This window comes from Chiloscyllium punctatum, chromosome 21, assembly GCF_047496795.1.
Source record: "Chiloscyllium punctatum isolate Juve2018m chromosome 21, sChiPun1.3, whole genome shotgun sequence".
In the NCBI taxonomy this organism is placed as follows: domain Eukaryota; kingdom Metazoa; phylum Chordata; class Chondrichthyes; order Orectolobiformes; family Hemiscylliidae; genus Chiloscyllium; species Chiloscyllium punctatum.
The window spans coordinates 88,716,202-88,738,545 of record NC_092759.1 but is presented as its reverse complement, the minus strand read 5'-3'; the positions used below and the strand labels follow the sequence as shown (position 1 = coordinate 88,738,545).

The 22,344-nt window shown below is 46.7% G+C and overlaps 1 long non-coding RNA gene across 2 annotated transcripts in view; it reads left to right on the top strand.

Annotated features, from left to right (window-relative positions):
* The window catches only part of LOC140492413 (uncharacterized), a 71,910-nt gene extending 50,849 nt beyond the window's left edge, over positions 1-21,061 (top strand). Inside the window, exons 1-3 of one of the 2 annotated variants that reach the window (XR_011963570.1) lie at positions 7,362-7,505; positions 11,377-11,505; positions 20,933-21,061. This is a non-coding gene — a long non-coding RNA (uncharacterized lncRNA). Of the gene's footprint in view, positions 1-7,361; positions 7,506-11,376; positions 11,506-20,932 lie in introns of those variants that run through there. The other variant, XR_011963572.1, reaches the window with a different exon arrangement.
* The last annotated feature ends 1,283 nt before the right edge of the window (positions 21,062-22,344 follow it).

Genomic DNA, 22,344 nt, shown 5'->3' with positions numbered 1-22,344 from the left:
GCCATGTCTGTGTGTCCCCTCTCGCTGTGTGTGGGCCCCCCTCTCAATTTCTGTGCACATGCCCTCCCCTTCGACGTGTGTGTGTGTCCCTCCTTGCAGTGTATGTGCGTGTGCCTCCCTCGCTGTGTGTCTGCGTGTATTCCCCTCACCTTAAGAGTGTGTGTTTTCCCTCCCTCGCTGTGTGTGTGTGTGTGTCCCCGTCCCTCACAGTGTGCCTGTCTGTATTCCCCTCACTGTGTGTGTGTTTGCGTGTCCCTCCCTCGCTTTGCGTGTGTGTGCCCTCTCTCAATTTGTGTGCACATGTCCTCCCCCTCGCTGTGTGTGTGTGTGCATGTCCCTCCCTCGCTGTGTGTGTGTGTGCATGTCCCTCCCTCGCTGTGTATGTGTGTGTGTGTCCCTCCCTCGCTGTGTGTGTGTGTGTGTGTGTGTCCCTCCCTCGCTGTGTGTGTGTGTGTCCCTCCCAACGTGTGTATGTGCATGTCCTTCCCTCACTGTGTCTGTGTGTGTGTGTGCGTGTGTGTCCCTTTGCTGCGTGTCTGTGCGTGTCCCTCCCTCGCTGTGTTTGCGTGTCCCTCCCTCGCTTTGCGTGTGTGTGCCCTCTCTCAATTTGTGTGCACATGTCCTCCCCCTCGCTGTGTGTGTGTGTGCATGTCCCTCCCTCGCTGTGTGTGTGTGTGCATGTCCCTCCCTCGCTGTGTGTGTGTGTGTGTGTCCCTCCCTCGCTGTGTGTGTGTGTGTGTCCCTCCCTCGCTGTGTGTGTGTGTGTCCCTCCCAACGTGTGTATGTGCATGTCCTTCCCTCACTGTGTCTGTGTGTGTGTGTGCGTGTGTGTGTCCCTTTGCTGCGTGTCTGTGCGTGTCCCTCCCTCGCTGTGTGTGTGTGTCCCTCCCTCGCTTTGGGTGTGCGACTGTCCGTCCCTCGCTGCATGTGTGCGTGTCCCTCACTCACTGCATGTGTGTGTCACTTCCTCGCTGTGTGTGTCCCTCCCTCGATTTGTGTGCATGTCCCTCCCTCGCTGTGTGTCTGCAGGTATCTCCCTCACTGTGTGTGTTTGCGTGTCGCTCCCTTGCTCTGTGTGTGTGTGTGTGCGCGCGCACGCGCGCGCCCAAAATTTGCACCATCAGTGGATTGGCCATCATAAATTGACTGTGGTATTCAGGAATATGTGGTTTAAGTAAGTTCACCACAAGAAATGCAGGGTTTAATGTATAGGTAGAGGGGTGGGTCTGGGTAGGATGCTTTTCAGAGTTTTGGAATGGACTGGTTGGGCCGAATGGCCTGGTTCCACACTATGGCGATTCTATTCAGGTTATTGTCCAGCTCTGTCAACCATCCCCGTCTCTTACACCTGGCCTTATCCCCAATATTCTCCTTAACACAGTAATCTCCTCCAGACTCTAAAACACTCCTTGCCTATGTAACCTTCTCCAGTCCTTACAAAGATCGATATGTCTGTCACCTCTTCCTGCTTTTAGAACCGTCCCGATAACTATTACCATTTGGTGCAGCACTCCCATTCATTGTTCCCCCTTGAAACTCCCATAAACATTTGTATCTCTGAAAACTCATCTGGACTGTCTCAATTTCCCTTTGACAGTTACGTGCTGAGACCTGCTCTATATTAGTGAAGTAATTAAGTCTTGGTAACACTCACTGTTATAATTTCCCTCCAGCCTTACAGCACCGAGGATCTGTAGAAGCTCTTTTCAACCCGACAGCCATGTCTGTGTCTGTAATCTCCTCCACTCCCCATAATACATTCTCTCTGAGCTCCTCTGTAGTCCACTAAACACTCCCTAACACTATCTGTATCAGTGTAACCTTTTTCAAAAACACAACCTTCCCTATCTGTGTAAATCCCTACACCATTCCCTGTCCCTCTCAGCTCCGTCTAACAATACAACCCTCCATGTTTGTGTATTCACCTTCAGTCCCTACTCACCTCCCTTTCTGTGTAACCTTCTCCATGCATTTTTGCTTCAGTCTCTTCAACTGTCCCTGTCAGTGTAACCTCTTCCAGACGCGAAAACTCTCCTCTTTTTGGCTTACTCAGACCACACAACCCTCACTATCTATAACCTACTCCGGTCTGAGAAACCTACCTCTGCAAACTGCTCCAACTCTTCAACTCTCCATAAGCTCCTGCAGCACTTACATCCCTCCCTATCTACCAAACCTCTTCCAGTCCCTAAACACCAACAGTCTTTGTAGACCCGACCACCATCCCGATCAGTGTAATCCTCTCAGGTCTCTGCAGTAATCCTGATCTGTCGAACTCACTCCATGCCTGTGCCTCTCCCAATCCAGTCCCTACAGAACCCACTATCTATTTAACACCCTCCTGTCACTATCACCCCCATGTCAATGTAAGCTCCTCCTGTGTCTCCACCATCTACCCATCTCCATAACCTTGTCCAGCTCTTACACCACTATCTGTTTAAACGTCACCCTCCCCTCCAACTTCCTCCTGTTTGTGCAATGCTCCCTTATCTGTGAAACCGTTTCTGACCAAAATTGTTATCCCAGTCTCTGAAAAGAAATCCAGATTCCACAGCCTCCATAACTCCCAGAACCTAAGCCTTCCTATGTCTATAACCATCTTCAGTCACGACTACCCTGCATATCTCTGTTTGTTCCGCCAGATGATACAAACATCTTTATCTCTGTAATCTGCTCAGCTCCCTAAAACAGTCACTGTCTGTAATCCAGCCCTGTCCTACAAACATCCTTGTCCCTGTAAACTTCTCCATCCCTCCCAACATTTCCAACTCCATTAACCAGTCAGCCCTACAGCGCTCCACATTTCTGTAACCTCCTGTGGGTCTATGGTCCTCCCTCCCTGTGAAACCCCCTCCAGTCCCCACATCCCTCCCAGTCTGGGTCCTCTGCTCCAGATCAGACCATTGCTGTCTCTGTAAACACCTGCACTCCTGACAACTCTTCCCATTTGTGTAACTTCGTTCAGACCCCATACTCCCCAGCTTCCTGAATCCTCTTCCTGCCATTGCAACCAAAACCATGTTTATGTAACAACCTCCAGTGGTTAAACCTCCCGACTCAGTAACCTCTTGCAGTCCTAACAAAACACCAAAACTGTGAAACCTCTCATTTCCCTACAATCCTCCCTCCCTCCCTCCCTCCTCAAATGCCTTCTTCACCATGAAACCTCACAATTACTGAAGCCTCCTTTTGGCACTGCAACCCTCCTAATGTCTGCAAAATCCTCCTGTCCTGATATCCCTCCCTGACTCTGTAACCCCCACCACCCTCTAGTGCCCTTCTGGGGAACGTGGCAGAGGAGGGAAGCTTTGTAAAGTCCAAGCCATATTACAGAGTTAGAATTCTGGGAATTACAGATTTGGTCGAATGTCTGTGGTGTGCAGATTATTGGCGAGGACTCTAAAGACAGGATTTATGACTACTTGGAAAACCATAGTTAAATTAGCCACAGTCAGTATGGGTTTGTGTGGGGCAGGTCATGCCTCACAAACCTTATTGAATTCTTTGAGGATATGGCAGAATATGTTGATGGCTCATTCAGAAAAGAAGGAAAATTGGGATACAGGGAAGTCTGTCTGTCTGGATACAGGATTGGATGGCCTAGAGAAGACAGAGGGTGGCAGCAGATGGACAGTATTGAGCCTGCAGCTCAGTGACCAGTGGGGTTCTGTAACAATCAGCTCTGGGACTCTGCTCTTTGGGATTTTTGTAAATGACTTGGATGTGGATGTTGGAGAGTGGGTTAGTAAGTTTGCCAATCACCTGAAGGTTGGTGGAGTGGTGGGGAATGTGGAGGGCTGTTGTAGGTTGTAATGGGACATTGACAGCTGGGCTGGCAGTGGCAGATAGTGTCCAATCCGGAAAAATGTGAAGTGATTCATTCTGGAAGGTTGAATTTGAATACAGAATACAGGGTGAAAGGCAGAATACTTGGCAGTGTGGAGGAACAGAGAGATCATGGTGTCCGTGTCCATAGATCCCTCAAAATCGCCACGCACGTTGGTAGGGTTGTTAAAAAGGCATATGTTGTGTTGGCTCTCCTTAGAAGGGGATTGACTGTAAGAGCCGTGAGGTTTTACTGCATCTTTATAGCGTTCTGGTGAGACCACACTTGGAATATTGTGTTCAGTTCTGGTCCCCTGTTTACAGGAAGGCTGTGCATGTTTTAGAGAGCGTACACAGGAGATTTACCAAGATGCTGCCTGTAATGGAGGGCAGTTCTTACGGAGAAAGGTTGAGGGAGCTAAGGCTTTTTTCATTGGACTGAAGAAGGGGGCGGGGCGAGTTTGTGGAGGTGAACAAGATGATAAGAGGCACAGAGTGAGTGAATAGTCAGAGACGTTTCCTCCTATGGCATAAATGGCTATTACAAGGGGGTGTAATTTTATGGTGAATGGAGGATGGATAAGAGGAGAGAGAATGGTAGGTGGTTGGAATGCACTGCCAATGGTGGTAGTAAAATTAGACACATTCGGGACATTTAATAGACTCTTGGACAGATACATGGATAATAGTAAAATGAAGGGTATGAGGTTTATTTTGATCTTACAGTTGGATAAAAGGTTTGCATGAAATCATGGCCGAAGGGTCTTGTGCTGAACTGTTCTGCGTTCTGTGTTCTGTCTGGTAAACTGGGTAATAAGCTCAGATCAGTGTAAAAAAGGATATGGCATTCAGGAGGAGTTAGTGAACTGGATACAAAAATTGGGCTTGATGGTTGTAGACAGAGGGTGGTGGGAGACATGTTGTTTTTCTGACTGGAGGCATGTGACCAGCGGTGGAGTGGGTCCACTGTTGTTTGTCATTTGGATAAATGGTTTGGATGGGAGTATTGGTTTCCTGGTAAGTAATTGTATTGTGTGACACTGAAATTGGTGGGAAAGTGGACAGTGGAGAAGGTTATCTATGATCTAACGGGATGAACAGTTCTACTGGGATAGTGGGCTGAAGAATAGCAGATTGAGTTTACTTAGATAAAGATGAGGTGTTCCATTTTGGTGAAACAAACCAGGGTGGGACTTGTACAGTTAATGTTCGGGCCCTGGGTAGGGTTTTCAGTCAGAGACCCAGTGACCCAGGTAGACAGTTCTTTTGAATGTGGTGTCACAGGTAGACAGGCTGGTGAAGCAGGTGTTTGGGATGGTTACCTTCATTGGCATTAACAGTAAGAGTTAGGATGTCATGTTGTGGCCACCAATAAAACATTGTTGATCAGGAGGAAGAACTCATCTAGTTCACTAACTTCCTTTAGGGAAGGACATCAAATATTCTAACCTGGTCTGGCCGACATGTGACTCCAGACCCACTGCAATATGGCTGACTCTGAGCTACCCTCTCAGTAATTAGCAGAGGGGTCAAAGAACGTTGTTCCAGGCAGTAACACCCACATCCCATGAATGAATATATAAAAATACCTATGTCCCTCCCTACCTCTGCAAACCCTTCCAGCTGCAGCAATCCATCCTGGTGTTGTAGCACCCTGACTACTCTCTGTAACACTCTCACCACCTCCAGCACCTTCACCTCTCCCTGTTCCTATCGTGTCAATGAACCCTGACCCTGGCTCCCCTTCCCACAGCCCCCCTCCTGCGAGCAGACCCATTGCAATCCGTTAACATTTTACTCTCTCACTTCAGGATTTTAAGTACTTTTTGGTGATCTTCTCAGCCTCATAATCTAGTATGATTTGTTTTGTCCTGAGTGAGGGATCAGTGGGAATTTCTTGCTGAGGTTTTTACTGTTTCAATTGAATGTCCTTTTGTTGAGTATTTTGCATTGTCCCTTCAAATATTTTCCACTGTTCATTTACAGACACATATTTCAGTCTGTTTAGCCTGTTTACCTTGGTCAGTTCTCCTGTCAAACTCATGTAATTGTCTATTTTTGTTTCTAGTTGTAGCTTGTCCTTTCTGTGATTCACTTTAAAACTTTATATTTATTTAAACTGCACTTTATCACAATTTCCCGAAGGATCTCTGCAGGTGACATTACTCATTCACTAAGTTTCATTACACGGTCGCTCTGCGATAGTGATGTGCAACTGTTAAGGGACAATGTGTTTTTCAAAGAAACACTGAAAAAAAATTAACCGAACTCCTCTTCCAATATCAATGTTGACCGTATGTTTGTCCCAGATTATACAAATATTGAAGTTTTCCGAAATTATCACAATGCCTTTGTTAAAAAATTCCAATGAGTTCCAGTTTAATGCAGTGCTGAACAATGGAATGCTGTTCGGTGGCTAAAACTGTTCTGCTGCTTGTGTCCTTGGCAAGGAGTAGCCAGAATTTACATTCAGACTGACTCTACTTCATGATCTGAGGACAAGTGCTTTCTCTGTAATGCCTTTGTTATACATTATTGTTAGCATTGCCCATTTTGCCTGAGTTTGCACAAGATTACGAACCACTGAATATTTTTGTTCACCCTGTATCCATGTCTCCCTGGTGTCCAAATCTCTTTTATCTCTATGTCACAAATCCATCGACCTTATTGCAGCAACGTTGTCCATTTTAAAAAAAAACACATAATATACTCTCTTCCACAATTTTCTGTCACAAATCTATTTGCTGATCTACAATTTTAGTTAAACTCTGTCCCATTCTGTTCCTTTCTGCTTGTCTTCAGTCACATTCCCATGCTGCTCCCATACTTCACCTTTCTTCTGTGGATTTGGAAAGCTCCTTTCACCTGCATCCTCTCTGTCAGTTTAATGCCCTGTCCATAAACCTACCGACATGATTAGCCAGGACACTGGTCCCAACACAGTTCCAGGGGGACCATCCTAATAGATTTTTTAAAAAATCAGGTATGGGATGTGTGAGTCTCTGACTGACCAGCCTTTCTTGCCCTGTCCCAGAAGCCCTTGAACTGAGTAACTTGCTCGGCCATTTCAGAGGGTAATTGAGAGGCAAACCCTTTGCTGTGGGGATGTCGTGCAGACCATGTGAGGCTGGGCAGATGTCCTTCTCTAAAGGACAAGTGTTTGGATTTGTTGTACATCAGTAATGGTTTCATACTTATTTGTGGATTTTTTATTTTTAAAATTATTGATTTCAAATGTCTCCTTTTCAGATGGCGGGATTCAATCCTGCCTCCCCTGAACATTTGCTGAGGTTTTGGATACATTCCCTCGCAATAATACCACTAGGCCATTACTTCACCTGCTCACTGATACCAGGGCATCATGAAGCTAAACCCATTCTTCCCACACAATTGTGTGATCCTGACATCTTCCAGCAATCTGGGACTATTACTTAATATCGCTCCATTTTCCAGATCTCTGTGGAACTCAGTGATATTCTCCATGTGTAACCCTCACTGCATCTGTTTAATTTCCCATTCTGTCTATTTCTCTGTCTCCTGTAGGTATTCAGGAAAGTCCTGACTCAATAGCCTTCCCAGCTGCTGGGTGGATCGTCCATCACCTCATTGAATGCAGTTGGTCTGCCAGAGAGAGACAAAGGGAAAGGAGATCTGGAGCCTTCAATAAATCCTGTAGTGAAGTAAGGTCACCCACAGTGCACAGAGCAAAGAACAATGAGAGGGCTCCAAACATCTGTTAACACAACATGACATAGATACAGTGCTGGACGGGAGCACAGTATACACACACCCCAGGCTCAATCACCATCCCAATGTAAGTTCTGTTATATTAAAACTCACTACTCTGCAACACTGTATCTATGACATGTCTTGTGGTCCAGTGTCTTCAATAATTTTTAATTCCTATAACCGATCCTATCGCTGTAACCTCCTCCCTTCCCGATAGTCCCTCCACATATTTGAAATGTACTGCATTCCAGACTACCATCCCTATCCCTGTAACTTGGTTCAGTGTCTACAACATGCCTTATCTCGGTAGTCTCCTCCTCCAATAAGGTAAAAACAAGGACTACAGATGCTGGAAACCAGAGTCTAGATTAGAGTGGTGCTGGAAAAGCACGGCAGGTCAGGCAGCAGGAAAATCGACGTTTCAGGCAAAAGCCCTTCATCAGGAACGGAGGCGGGGAGCCTGCAAAGTGGGGAGATAAATGAGAGGGGGGTGGGGATGGGGAGAAAGTAGCATAGAGTACAATAGGTGAATGGGGTGGAGAAGAAGGTGATAGGTCAGAGAGGAGGATGGGGGAAGGTAGCAAAGAGTACAATGGGTGAATGGGGGTGGGGATGGGGGTGATAGGTCAGAGACGAGGGTGGAATGGATAGATGGGAAGGGAGATAGTCCATTAGGACAGGTCATGAGGGCGGGGCTGAGCTGGAAGGCTGGAGGTGGGGTGAGATGGGGGAAGGGGAAATGAGGAAACTGGTGAAGTCCACATTGATGTCCTGGGGCTGAAGTGTTCCGAGGCGGAAGGTGAGGCATTCTTCCTCCAGGCGTCGGGTGGTGAGGAAGTGGCGGTGGAGGAAGCCCAGGACCTGCATGTCCTCGGCAGAGAGGGAGGGGGAGTTGAAATGTTGGGTCACAGGGCGGTGGGGTTGATTGGTGTGGGTGTACCAGAGATGTTCCCTAAAGTGCTCTGCTCGGAGGTGTCCGGTCTCCCCAATGTAGAGGAGACCACGTCGGGAGCAACGGATACAATAAATGATATTGGTGGATGTGCAGGTAAAACTTTGGATGTGGAAGGCTCCTTTGGGGCCTTGGATGGTGGTGAGGGGGGAGGTGTGGGCGCAGGTTTTGCAATTCCTGCAGTGGCAGGAGAAGGTGCCAGGAAGGGAGGGTGGGCTTTTGGGGAGCGTGGAACTGACCAGGTAGTCACAGAGGGAATGGTCTTTGCGGAAAGTGGAGAGGGGTGGGGAGGGTGGTGGTGGGGTCCGTTTGGAGGTGGTGGAAATGCTGGCGGATAATTTGGTTTATGCGAAGGTTGGTAGGGTGGAAGGTGAGCACCAGGAGGGTTCTGTCCTTGTTACGGTTGGAGGGGTGGGGTCTGAGGGCGTAGGTACGGGACGTGGATGAGATGTGTTAGAGGGCATCTTTAACCACGTGGGAAGGGAAATTCCGATCTCTAAAGAAGGAGGCTCACTGGTGTGTTCTGTGGTGGAACTGGCCCTCCTGGGAGCAGGTATGGCAGAGGCGGAGGAATTGGGAATAGGGGTTGGGAATTTTGCAGGCGGTAGGGTGGGAAGATGTGTAATCTAGGTAGCTGTGGGAGTTGGTAGGTTTATTAAAAATGTCGGTGTCAAGTCAGTTGACATTAATGGGGATGGAGAGGTCCAGAAAGGGGAGGGAGGTATCTGAGATGGTCCAGGTAAATTTAAGGTCAGGGTGGAATATGTTGGTGAAGTTGATGAATTGCTCAAACTCCTCGAGGGAGCACGAGGTGGTGCCAATGCAGTCATCAATGTTGTGGAGGAAGACGTGGGGAGTGGTGCCGGTGTAATTACGGAAGATGGACTGTTCTACATAGTCAACAAAGAGACAGGCAGAGCTGGGGCCCATACGTGTGCCCATGGCTACCCCTTTGGTCTGGAGGAAGTGGGAGGATTTGAAGGAGAAATTGTTAAGGGTGAAGACAAGTTCAGCCAAACGAATGAGAGTGTCGGTGGAAGGGTACTGTTGTGGACATCGGGAGATGAAGAAACGGAGGGCTTGGAGGTCCTGGTCATGGTTGATGGAGGTGTAGAGGGATTGGATATCCATTGTGAAGATGAAGCGTTGGGGGCCAGGGAAACGGATGTCTTGGAGGACTGGAGGGTGTGAGTGGTGTCTCAAATGAATGTGGGTAGTTCCTGGACTAGGGGGGGATAGGACAATGTCGAGGTAGGCAGACATGAGTTCGGTGGGGTAGGAGCATGCTGAGACAATGGGTCGGCCAGGGTGGTCAGGCTTGTGGATCTTGGGAAGGAGGTAGAACTGGGCAGTGGGGGATCCCCGACAATGAGGTTGGAAGCTGTGGGTGGGAGATCTCCTCCTGAGGTGATGAGGTTCTGTATGGTCTGGGAGATGATGGTTTGGTGATTGGAGGTGGGTCATGGTAGAGGGTGTGGTAGGAGGAGGTGTCTTTGAGTTGGCATCATGGCTTCAGCGGTGTAGAGGTCAGTGCACCAGACTCCCACTGCACCCCCTTTATCTGCTGGTTTGATGGTGAGGTCGGTATTGGAGCAGAGGAAGTGGAGGGCTGCACGTTGTGAGGGTGCGAGGTTGGAGTGGGGGAGGGGGGAGATAGGTTGGGGTGGGTAATGTCTCGGTCGAAGTTGGAAATGAAGAAATCGAAGGCAGGTAATAGGCCAGCGCGGGGTATCCAGGTGGATGGAGTGTATTGGAGGCCGGCAAAGGGGTCCTCAGGAAATAGGCGGGAGTCTTCATTGTAAAAGTAAGCTCTGAGGCGGAGGTGGTGGAAGAAGTGTTTGACGTCATGGCGTGTATTAAATTAATTGATGTGTGGACGGAGGGGGATAAAGGTGAGGCCTTTGCTGAGGACTGATCATTCGTCCTCAGTGAGGGGGAGGTCAGGGGGATGGTGAAAACTCGGCAGGACTGGGAGCTGGGACCAAGCGTAGGTGTGGAGCTGGGGGAGGTGACGGAGCCTGTAACTGGAGTGGGTGTGGTGTTAGGGGGAATGGGGATGGAGTCATGAGCAGGGGTAGTGTTCCCCTCAGGGTTCTGGGGGCAGGGATAGTGATGGTGGGACCTGAGGGTGGTGTCAGCAGAATGCAGGTGAGTGGCGTTGGTGGGGGGTGGAAGTCACTGAGTGTGTGACATCAGCGATGATGTGAGGGGCGGAAGTGATGTCACTTGTGGTGTATGAGGAATTGTGAGGGGCGGGAATGGCATTTACTTTATTTTAACCAATAATTTCCCTGTCACAAATCTGTTTGACAATGTCATATCTAAATAAAACTCAGTCCCTTACTGTTTCTTTCTGTTGGTCTTCATCCACATCTCCATGGTGTTCCAATATTTCAACCTTTCTGTTTGGACTTGGGAATTTCCATTCACCTCAGACCTGTCCCCCTCCTCATCTGTGTCCGTTTATAGCACACTGCATAATCCTGGTACCAGAGGAGCCTATCCCAATAAAATAGCTCAGTCCCCCCTGAGTACTGGTAGCAGTGCTCACTGGTCAGAACCACTTCTGATGATACCATTGTGTGATCCTGATCCATTCCTGCACTCTGGTGATATCACTCAGTCTCTCTCCATGTGGTATCCCTCACTGTGTGGGTCTAAATGCTGCCTCTGTCAGTGTCTCTCACTCTTGCAGTTACTCCAGATCCTGAGCCAACAGCATTCTCCACTCCAGAGGGAAGCAACTGCACAGGCCATGGATGGAGACTGGGAATTTCCAGATCTCTGTGGGACTCAGTGCCATTCTCCATGTGTAACCTTCATTGCATTAGTCTAATTTCCCATTCTGTCTACTTCTCTGTCTTCTGTAGGTCTTCCTGATGTCCCTGACCCAGCAGAATTCCCAATTCCTGAATCGTCCATCACCACATTGAAGACAGTTGGTCAGCCAGAGAGCGATGGAGAGTGAGATCTGGAGCCTTCAGTAAATCCTGCAGCCGGTAAGATCACTCACAGTAAACAGCACAGGGAGGAGTTAGTGGACTTTAATTCAGATCCTGAGGGTATGATGTAGGAACAATGCTGGGCAAGGAACATGAGAAAATTCTCAGGCTTCATTATCACCATCTTGTCTGTAAATTCATTGTTCAACAGAACCCTCCCAATGTCTGTCAGTTTCTCCACTGTCTGTTTCATAGACACCACTTCCCCATCTCTATCAGCCCCTACAATCCTGCTTATCCCTGTAAGCTCCTCATATCAGTAAAACTCTCCAAGTTTCTACCTTTGCCTGTCATCTCGGGTTCTGTCACATCTCTCCTTAACTGAAGGAAAACAACCCTTCAGTTCCTTAACCCATCCTGGTCAGTGTAGTCCTTTCCAGACCTGAAAAACCTCCCTGTCTTTGTGTCTTTTTTGAACTCCTACAACCTTCATGATCTCTGTAACCTATCCGTCACGAAACAAAAAAGCTCTGTACCTTAGTAACCTCCTCCAGCTGTTAGACTCCTCCTTGTCTCTGGGCACAAAGCAGAGTGACCCTGCTTCTCTCATCAATTAGTTTCTGCATTTCTAATGATGACTATGAACTCTTCCTGTCTCTAAAACACACTCAGTCTCTGTAAACTCTGCTGGTCCCCATTGATGTAATTTCCTTCAGTAACTTCAAACCTTTATACCTTTAATCTCCTCCAGACGTGACCACACAGTTTATTTCTATAACCTCTATGAGTGATAGAGTCATAGCGATGTACAGCACGGAAACAGACCCTTCGGTCCAACCCGTCCATGCCAACCAGATATCCCAACCCAATCTAGTCCCACCTGCCAGCACCCGGCCCATATTCCTCCAAACCCTTCCCATTCATATACCCATCCAAATGCCTCTTAAATGTTGCAATTGTACCATCCTCCACCAAACCTTTAGCAGCTCGTTCCATACATGTACCACCCTCTGCGTGAAAAAGTTGCTCCTTAGGTCTCTTTTTTATCTTTCCCCTCTCACCCTAAACCTATGCCCTCTAGTTCTGGACTCCCTGACCCCAGGGAAAATACTTTGTCTATTTATCCTATCCATGCCCCTCATAATTTTGTAAACCTCTGTAAGGTCACCCCTCAGCCTCCGAAGCTCCAGGGAAAACCGCCCCAGCCTGTTCAGCCTCTCCCTATTGCTCAAATCCTCCAATCCTGGCAACATCCTTGTAAAGCTTTTCTGAACCCTTTCAATTTTCACAACAATTCTTCCAATAGGAAGGAGACCGGAATTGCACAGAATATTCAAACAGTGGCCAAACCAATGTCCTGTACAGCCGCAACAGGACCTCACAACTCCTGTACTCAATACGCTGACCAATTAAGGAAAGCATACCAAATGCCGCCTTCACTATCCTATCTACCTGCGACTCTACTTTCAAGGAGCTATGAACTTGCACTCCAAGGTCTCGTTGGTCTGCAACACTCCCTAAGACCTTACCATTACGTGTATAAGTCCTGCTAAGATTTGCTAACCTAAAATGCAGCACATCGCATTGATCTGAATTAAACTCCATCTGCCAGTTAGCCCATTGGCCCATCTGGTCCAGATCCTGTTGTAACCATCTTCGCTGTCCACTACACCTCCAATTTTCGTGTCATCTGTAAACTTACTAACTTTACCTCTTATGCTCACATCCAAATCATTTATGTAAATGGCAAAACGTAGAGGGCCCAGCACCGATCCTTGTGGCATTCCATTGGTCACAGGCCTCCAGACTGAAAAACAACCCTCCACCACCACCCTCTGTCTTCTACCTTTTAGCCAGTTCTGTATCCAAATGGCTAGTTCTCCCTGTATTCCATGAGATCTAATCTTGCTAATCAGTGTCCCATGGGCAACCTTGTTGAATGCCTCACTGAAGTCCATATAGATCACATCTATCACACTGCCCTCCTCAATCTTCTTTGTTACTTCTTCAAAAAAATTCAATCAAGTTTGTGAGACATGTTTTCCCACGCACAAATCCATGTCGACTATTCCTAATCAGTCCTTGCCTTTCCAAATACATGTGCATTTTGTCCCTCAGGATTCCCTCCAACAACTTGCCCACCGCCGAGGTCAGGCTCACCGGTCATAGTTCCCTGGCTTGTCCTTACCACCCTTCTTAAACAGTGGCAACACGTTTGCCAAGCTCCAGTCTTCAGCATCTCACCTGTGACTATCGATGATACAAATATCTCAGCAAGAGGCCCAGCAATCACTTCTCTAGCTTCCCACAGAGTTCTAGGGTACACCTGATCATGTCCTGGGGATTTATTCACCTTTAACCGTTTCAAGACATCCAGCACTTCCTCCTCTGTAATCTGGACGTTTTGCAAGATGTCAGCATCTATTTCCCTACAGTCTATATCTTACATATGCTTTTCCACAGTAAATACTGATGCAAAATATTCATTTAGTATCTCCCCCATTTTCTGCGGCTCCACACGAAGGCTGCCTTACTGGTCTGTAATACAATCCTAGTAAGGTGATCATCCCTTTCTTATTTCTCAGTTCCACCCAAATAACTTCCCTGGATGTATTTCCGGGAATATCCTCCCTCGGCACAGCTGTAATGCTATCCCTTATCAAAAATGCCACTCCCCTTCTCTCTTGCCTCCCTTTCTATCCTTCCTGTAGCATTTGTATCCTGGAACATTAAGCTGCCAGTCCTGCCCATCCCTGAGCCATGTTTCTGTAATTGCTATGAGATCCCAGTCCCATGTTCCTAACCATGCCCTGAGTTAATCTGCCTTCCCTGTTAGGCCCCTTGCATTGAAATAAATGCAGCTTTATTTATTAATCCTACCTTGTCCCTGTTTGACTCACTTCTGTTCTCAGCTCTACCCGTCTCAGATCGAGCTCCCAAAAACCTCCCTGTGATTGTTATCACGTCCCATCACTGCATTCCTCCAAATCCCTGTAAAGTCCTCCCATTCCTAAAACCCACCCTGTATCTGTCACCTGCCCCAGCTTCCACAACCCTCCCTATCTCTGTAAGACACCCCGCCCCCACACACACACCCCCATCCCAGTTACTACAGCCCGCTGTATCACTAAATGCCAGTAGTCACTATAATATCAGAGTAAGGTGTGAAAGCAGGAATACTGTACTGGGTTAAATGATCAGATGTGATCATATTGAATGGTGGGACCGACTCTGTGGTCAAATGGCCGATACCTGCTCTTCTTTCCTGTGCTTCTCTATAAACTTACTCTCTATATAACCTCCTTCAGTCCCCACAGCCCTCCCTATCTCCATAAACTCCTTCAGTCCCCACGACTCTTCCTATCTATATAACCTGAATCATTCCCCACAAACCTCCCTAACTCCATAACCTCCAAAATGCCCCACGACCCTCCCTATCTCCATAATCTCATCCAGACCCAACGACCCTCCCGTTCAGAGTAACCTCCTTCAATCCCCATGATCCTCCTGATCTGTACAACCTCCTTTAGGCCCAACAGCCCTGCAGATCCCTTTGGCCCCTTTCAGGCCCCACATCACTCCCTATCTCCATAATGTTCTTCAGTCACCACTGCACTCTCTGTGTCCATAATCTCATACAGTCCCCACATCACTCCCTATCTCCATAATGTCCTTCAGTCCCTATGACCCTCCCTATTTCCAAAACCCCTATTACCTGCTGACCCTGTGAGCCACCTTTTTTCAGATTGATAAACACAAACTCCCATAACCCTTTCTGCTGCCAGTCTGAAACCAAACAGAGTTAGCCTGATAGTAGGTCGGGAGCTGAAATATGTTTGAAAGGATATGTCAATGAACAACAACTGGACCCTTAGAAACGTTTTTAATAAAAAGAAAATGTGTTTTTGAGCCTGTTGGATTTTCTTTTTATTGATGAGAATATAAATGGCAGAATAGATACGGGTGTAGGAGTGGTTGTACCGAGGATACGGTTTATTTGAATTTTCAGAAACCTTTACACAAGTTTCACTAAGGGCTAAAGAGTAACTTGGTAGAGAATAGGGCACCTTAACTGTCAGGAGGTGGGTGAGATATTAGACAAAATAGTGTTGTCAGAATTTACTGTGGAGAAAGACATGGAAGCTCGGGAACTTGGGGAAATAAATAGTGATGTCTTGGAAATAATCCTCAACAGAGAAGAGAAAGTGCTGGAATCTTAAAACAAATAAAGGTAGATCAATCCTTAGCAGCTCGTTCGGTCTATCCTTGAATATTATGGGAAGCTCGGGAAGAGTCTGCAATGTCCCTAACAGAGATACTTCTATTATCAACAAACACAATGAGTTACTGGAAGACTGGAGGGTGGCTAATGCTATTCCATCACTTAAGGTCTGCAGGGAAAAGCTAGGAAATTACAGCCCCGTGAGCCCAGTGATGGGGAAGTTGTTGGCGGAGATTCTGAGCGAAAGGAGCTACATATATTTGGAAAGGCAAGGGCTGATTAGAGATAGCCAGCATGGCTTTGTGAGTGGGAAACTGTGTTTCACAAACCGGATTGATTCTTCGAGGAGTTGACCAAGAGATAGATGAAGGCAGAGCACTCAGCGTTGACTACATGAACTTCAGGAAAGCATTTGACAAGGTTCCAAGGGATTTAGAAATCTAGTCAAGAGGAAGAAGGAAGCTAACTTAAGTTTGAGGAACCAAGGATCAGAAGCAGGGCTCTAGAGAGTTACATGGGGCAGCACGGTGGCTCAGTGGTTAGCACTGCTGCCTCATAGCACTAGGGACGCGATTTCAATTCCAGCCCCAGGCAAATGTCTGCGTGGAGTTTGCACATTCTCCCCATGTCTGTGTGGGTTTCCGACAGGTGCTCCGGTTTCCACCCACAGCCCAAAGATGTGCAGGTTAGGTGAATCAGCCATGCGTTGTTCAAGAAAGGGAATAGAGATAATCCTGGGAATCACAGACCTGTCAGTCTTCTGTCTGTGATGTGCAGACTATTGGAGAGGACTCTGAGACACAAGATTTATGATTCCTTGGAAAACCATAGTTTGATTCGAGAAGGTCATCGTGGCTTTGTAAGGGACAGGTCATGCCTCACAAATCTTATTGAATCCTTTGAGAATGTGACAAAACACATTTATGGCTCATTGAGAAAGTACAGAGCATGGGATACAGGGAAACCTGCCTGTCTGGATAGAGAATTCCTGGCCCATAGAAGACAGAGGGTGATGACAGATGGAAATCATTCAGCCTGGAGCTCAGTGACCAGTGGTTTGCTGCAGGGAGAGGTCAAAACGTTTCTGCTCTTTGTGATTTTATGAATGACTTGGATGTGTGAGTGGAAGAGTGGGTAAGTAAGTTTGATAATGACACGAAGGTTAGTGGAGTGGTGAATAGTGTGGATGTCCGCTGGAGGTTGCAATGGGACATTGACAGGATGTAGAGCTGGGCTGTGAAGTGGCAGATGAAGTCAAATGAGGAAAAGTGTGAAGTGATGCATTTTGGAAGGTGAGACTTGAATGCAGAATACAGGGGTAAAGGCAGAATACTGAATAGTGTGGAGGAACAGATGGATCTTGGATTTCATGACCAGAGATCCATCAAATTTGCCACTAAGCTGATAGTGTCGTTCAGAAAGAATATGTTGTATTGGCTTTCATTAGCTGGGGGATTGAGTTTTAAAGCCATGAGGTTATGCTGCAGCTCTATAGAGCCCTGTTTCAATCCCAATTAGAATATTGTGTTCAGATTTGATCCCTTCATTACAGGAAGGATGTGGAAGCTTTAGTGAGGGTAAAGAGGAGAGTTACCAGGATGCTACCTGGACTGGAGAGCATGTCTTATGGAGAAAGGTTGAGGGAGCTAAGGCTTTTCTCATTGGAAGAAGGGTTAGGTGTGATTTGGTAGAGGTGAACAAGATGGTGTGAGGCAAAGATAGAGTGAAGAGTGAGAGACCTCTTTATCCCATGGCATACATGGTACAAGGGGGCATAATTCAGATGTAGGTTCTTTACACAGAGAGTGGAGGGTGGGTGGATGGAACGTGATATTTTAACAGACTCTTGGATAGGCACATGGATGATAGCAAAATGAAGGGTATATAAGTTAGTTTGATCTTACAGTCAAATAAAAGATTGGCATGGCATCATGGCCGAAGGGTCTTGTGCTGTACTGTTCTGTGTTCTAGTTCTGTCTGGTAAACTGGGTAATAAGCTCAGATCAATGTAAAAGGATATGGCATTCAGGAGGAGCTAGTCCACTGGATACAAAATTGGGCTTGATGGCAGGAGACAGAGGGTGATGGGAGACATGTTGTTTTTCTGACTGGAGACATGTGACCAGCGATGGAGTGGGTCCCCTGTTGTTTGTCATTTGGATAAATGGTTTGGATGGGAATATTGGTTTTGTGGTTGGTAAGTTTTTTGAGTGACACTGAAATTATTGGTAAAGTGGACAGTGAAGAAAGTTATTATCTATGATACAACAGGACGAATAGTACACTGGGATATTGGGCTGAAGAATAGCAGATGGAGTTTAATTAGATAAATGTGAGGTGTTCCATTTTGGTGAAACAAACCAGGGTGGGACTTGTACGGTTAATGTTCGGGCCCTGGGTAGTGTTGTCAGTCAGAGACCCAGGGATGCAGGTAGACAGTTCCTTGTAAGTGGTGTCACAGGTAGACAGGTTGATGAAGCAGGCGTTTGGGATGGTTACCTTCTTTGGGCAGAGCATTGAGAGTAGAAGTTGGGATGTCATGTTGTGGTTGTACAGGACATTGGTAAGGCCACCATAAAAGCATTGTTGACCAGTAGGAAGTACTCATCTGGTTCACTTACATCCTTTAGAGAAGAACATCTGACATTCTAACCTGGTCTGGCCTGCACGTGACACCAGACCGACTGCAACATGGCTGACTCAGTGCGATACTCTGGGTAATTAGCAGTGGGGCAAAGAATGTTGGTCCAATCAGTGACATCCTCATCCCATGAACGAAGAAATAAAAATACATAGTCCCTCCCTTCCTCTGCAAACCCCTCCAGCTGCAGCAATCCGTACTGGCTTTGTAACACCGTTCAGACCCTGACCCCTCTCTGTAACACTCTCCCCACCTCCAGCACCTTCAGCTCTCCCGGTTCCTTTTGTGACATAAAACCTTGACAATTATTCCCTCTTCCATCTGACCTCCTCCTGCGAGCAGACCCTTTGAAATCCCTTTAACACTTACTCCTAAAACATTCTCTCACTTCAGGATTTTAATTACTTTTTGGTGATCCTCTAAGCCCGATAATCTAATATGATCCTTTTTACTTGAGTGAGGGACTGATGGGGATTTCTTGCTGAGGATTTGTCTGTTTCAATGGAATGTCCTTTTGTTGAGTGTTTTACACTGCTCCTTCAAATGTTTTCCACTGTTCATTGACAGACACATATTTCAGTCTGTTTAGCCAGTTTACCTTGCTCAGTTCTCCTCTCAAACTCATGTTATTGTTTATTTTTGTTTCTAGTTGTAGTTTGTCCTTACTGTGATTCACTTTAAAACTTTATATTTCTTTAAACTGCACTTTATCACAATTTCCCTGAGGATCTCTCCAGGTGACATTACTCATTCATGAAGTTTCATCACACAATGGTCGCTCTGAGATAGTTATGTCCCTAGTCAGTTGCACAATTTGTTATTCAAAGAAACACTGAAAACTAATTCTCTGAACTCCTCTTCCAATATCACTCTTGCCAGTGTGACTGTCCCACATTTTGTGAATCTTGATGTTTCCCAAAATTATCACAATGTGTTTGTTAAAAAAATTCCACTGAGTTCCTGTGTAATGCAGTGATGAGCAACGGAATGCTGTTCGGTGGCTAAAACTGTTCTGCTGCTTGTGTCATTAGCAAGTAGTAGCCAGAATTTACATTCAGACTGACTCTACTTCATGATCTGAGGTCAAATGATTTCTCTGTAATGCCTTTGTTATCCATTACTGATAGCGTTGCCCATTTTGCCTGAGTTTCCGCAAGGTTGTGAACCATTGAATATTTATATCCACTTTTTGTTCAGTCTGTAACCATGTCTCTCTGGTGTCTAAACCTCTTTTATCTCAGTGTCACAAATCCATCTGCCTTACTGATAAGACTTCGTCCATTCAAAACAAAAACATAATTTACTCTTTCCCACAATTTCCTGTCACAAACCTATTCACTGATGTACAGTTTTAGTTAAACTCTGTCCCATCCTGTTCCTTTCTGATTGCCTTCAGCCACATCCCCATACTGTTCCGATGCTTCACCTTTTCTCTTTGGATTTTGAAAGCTCCTTTCACCTGAACCCTGTCCCTGCATCCTCTCTGTCAGTTTAAAGCCCTGTCCATCGACCTACTGATATGATTGGCCAGGACCCTGGTCCCAGCACGGTTCAAGTGGGACCATCCTATTGGATTTTTTTTATAAATCAGGTAGGGGATGTGGGTGTCTCTGGCTGACCAGCCTTTATTGCCCAGCCCTAGCTGCCCGTGAGCTGAGTAGCTTGCTTGGCCATTTCAGAGGACCATTGAGAGGCAAACACTTTGCTGTGGGTATGTCGTGCAGACCACGTGAGGATGATCAGATCTCGTTGTCGAGAGGAAAGTGGGCGGCACAGTGGCTCAGTTATTAGCACTCCTGCCTCACAACACGAGCGTCCCAGGTTCAATTCCAGTCGTGGGCGACTGTGTGGCGTTTGCACATTCTCCCCGTGTCTACGTGAATTGCCTCTGGATACTGCCGTTTTCTCCCACAGTCCAAAAACGTGCAGGTCAGGTGAATTGGCTATGGTAAATTGCCCATAATGTTAGGTGTATGAGGTCGAGGGAGATGGGTCTGAGTGGGTTACTCTTTGGTGGGATGGCATGGACTGGTTAGGTCAAATCGCCTGTTTCCACACTGCAGGGAATCTAATCCAAGGGATTGTGATTTTTGTACTTCAGCAATGGTTTCATATTTGTTTATGGATTGTTAATTGCTATTTTTAAAATTATTGATTTTAAATTCCACCATATCTTATGGTGGGATTCAAACCTGCCTCCCCTGAACATCAGCTGTGGTTTTGGACAAATGCCCTAACAATAATGTTACTAGGCCATCACTTCACCTGCTCACTGGTTGCTCATCCCAGAGCACTGATACATGAAGCTAAACCCATTCTTCCAACATGATTGTGTGATCCTGAAGCCTTCCAGCACTCTGGTGATATCACTCAGTCTCTCTCCATGTGGTATCCCTCACTGTGTGGGTCTAATTGCTGCCTCTGTCAGTGTCTCTCACTCTTGCAGCTACTCCAGATCCTGAGCCAACAGAATTCTCCACTCCAGAGAGACGCAACAGCACAGTCCAGGGATGGAGTTTGGGATTTTCCAGATATCTCTGGGGCTCATTTCCATTCTCCTTGTGTAACCCTCACTGCATCAGTCTAATTTCCCATTCTGTCTATTTCTCTGTCTCCTGTAGGTACTCAGGAAGTTGCTGACTCAATAGACTTCCCAACTGTTGTGTGTCTCATCCATCACCTCATTGAAGATGGTTAGTCAGCCAGAGAGACAAAGGGAAGGGAGATCTGGAGCCTTCAATAAATCTTGCAGTGAGGTAAGATCACTCACAGTGCACAGAGCAGAGAGCAATGAGAGGGCTCCAAACATCACTTACAAGACATGACATAGATACAGTGCTGGATGGGGAGCACAGTATAGACACACCCCATGCTCAATCACCACGTCTACTTTAACTTATGTTGCACTGAGACAGCATCGGGAGTTCATAGTTATCAATCCAGTCCTGTGCTGTCTTAGCGAACATCAGTACAACAGAGGGGAGAGTAGGCCTCCGACGAGAGGTTGTGAATGCTGCCTGGGATCTTTCTGTTCTGTGTTCTCCCTCCAACACTGTACTAAGACTCACTACTCTGCAACACTACCTGTGGCCTGACTTGTGGACCAGTGTCTTCAGTCATTTTTAACTCCTAAAATAGTCCCTGCCCCTGTAACCTCCTCCCTGCCCGATAGTCCCTCCACATATTTGAAATGTACTGCATTCCAGACTACCATCCCTATCGCTGTAACTTGCTTCAGTGTCTATAACATGCCTTATTTTGGTAAACTAATCCTCTTTAGCTGGATACAGAGTGATACAGCACCGAAACAGAACTTGTGGTCCAACTCCTCAATGCTGCCCATGTTACCTAAACTGAATGAGTCTCATTTGCCTGCATTTGGCCCTTATCTCTTCAAACCTTCTCCTCTCCATGTACCTGCCCAAATGTCTTTTCCATGCTGTAATTGTTCTTGTTTCTCCCTTGTGCCTGAGGCAGTCTGTTCCGTCCATGCACCATCCTCTGTGGATAATGTTCCCCCTTCGCTCCCTCTTTAAATCCTTGCTCTCTCACCTCCTGTTTATACCCTCTAGTTTTGGACTCACCTACTGTTGGTTATTCACCATTCTTAGGGTCACCCCGTGGCCTCCTCTGCCCAAGGGAAATATTTAGGTCAATGTTACAAATATCTCCAATGTATTTAACAAAGCGCTGGCCAATGTCGGCAAATGTGCCAAATGTCGCTTTCCCCACCCTGTCCACCTGGTATGCCACTTCCGAGGAATAATGTAACTAGCACCCCCTGGTCTTTCTCTCTCTCTCTCTCTCTCTGTTCAACAACCCTGGCCAGAGCCCTTCCATTAACTGTGTTAGTCCTCCCTGGTTTGTCTTAACAAAATCCAACACCTGAATTAATCTCCATCTTTCATTCCTTGGTCCACTGGCCCAGTTGGTCAGTATCCCCTTTGATAACCGTATTTACTGCCCACGACACCATTCATTTGATCATCAACAAACTTTCGCACAATCACTCCTATATTTTCAACCAAATCAT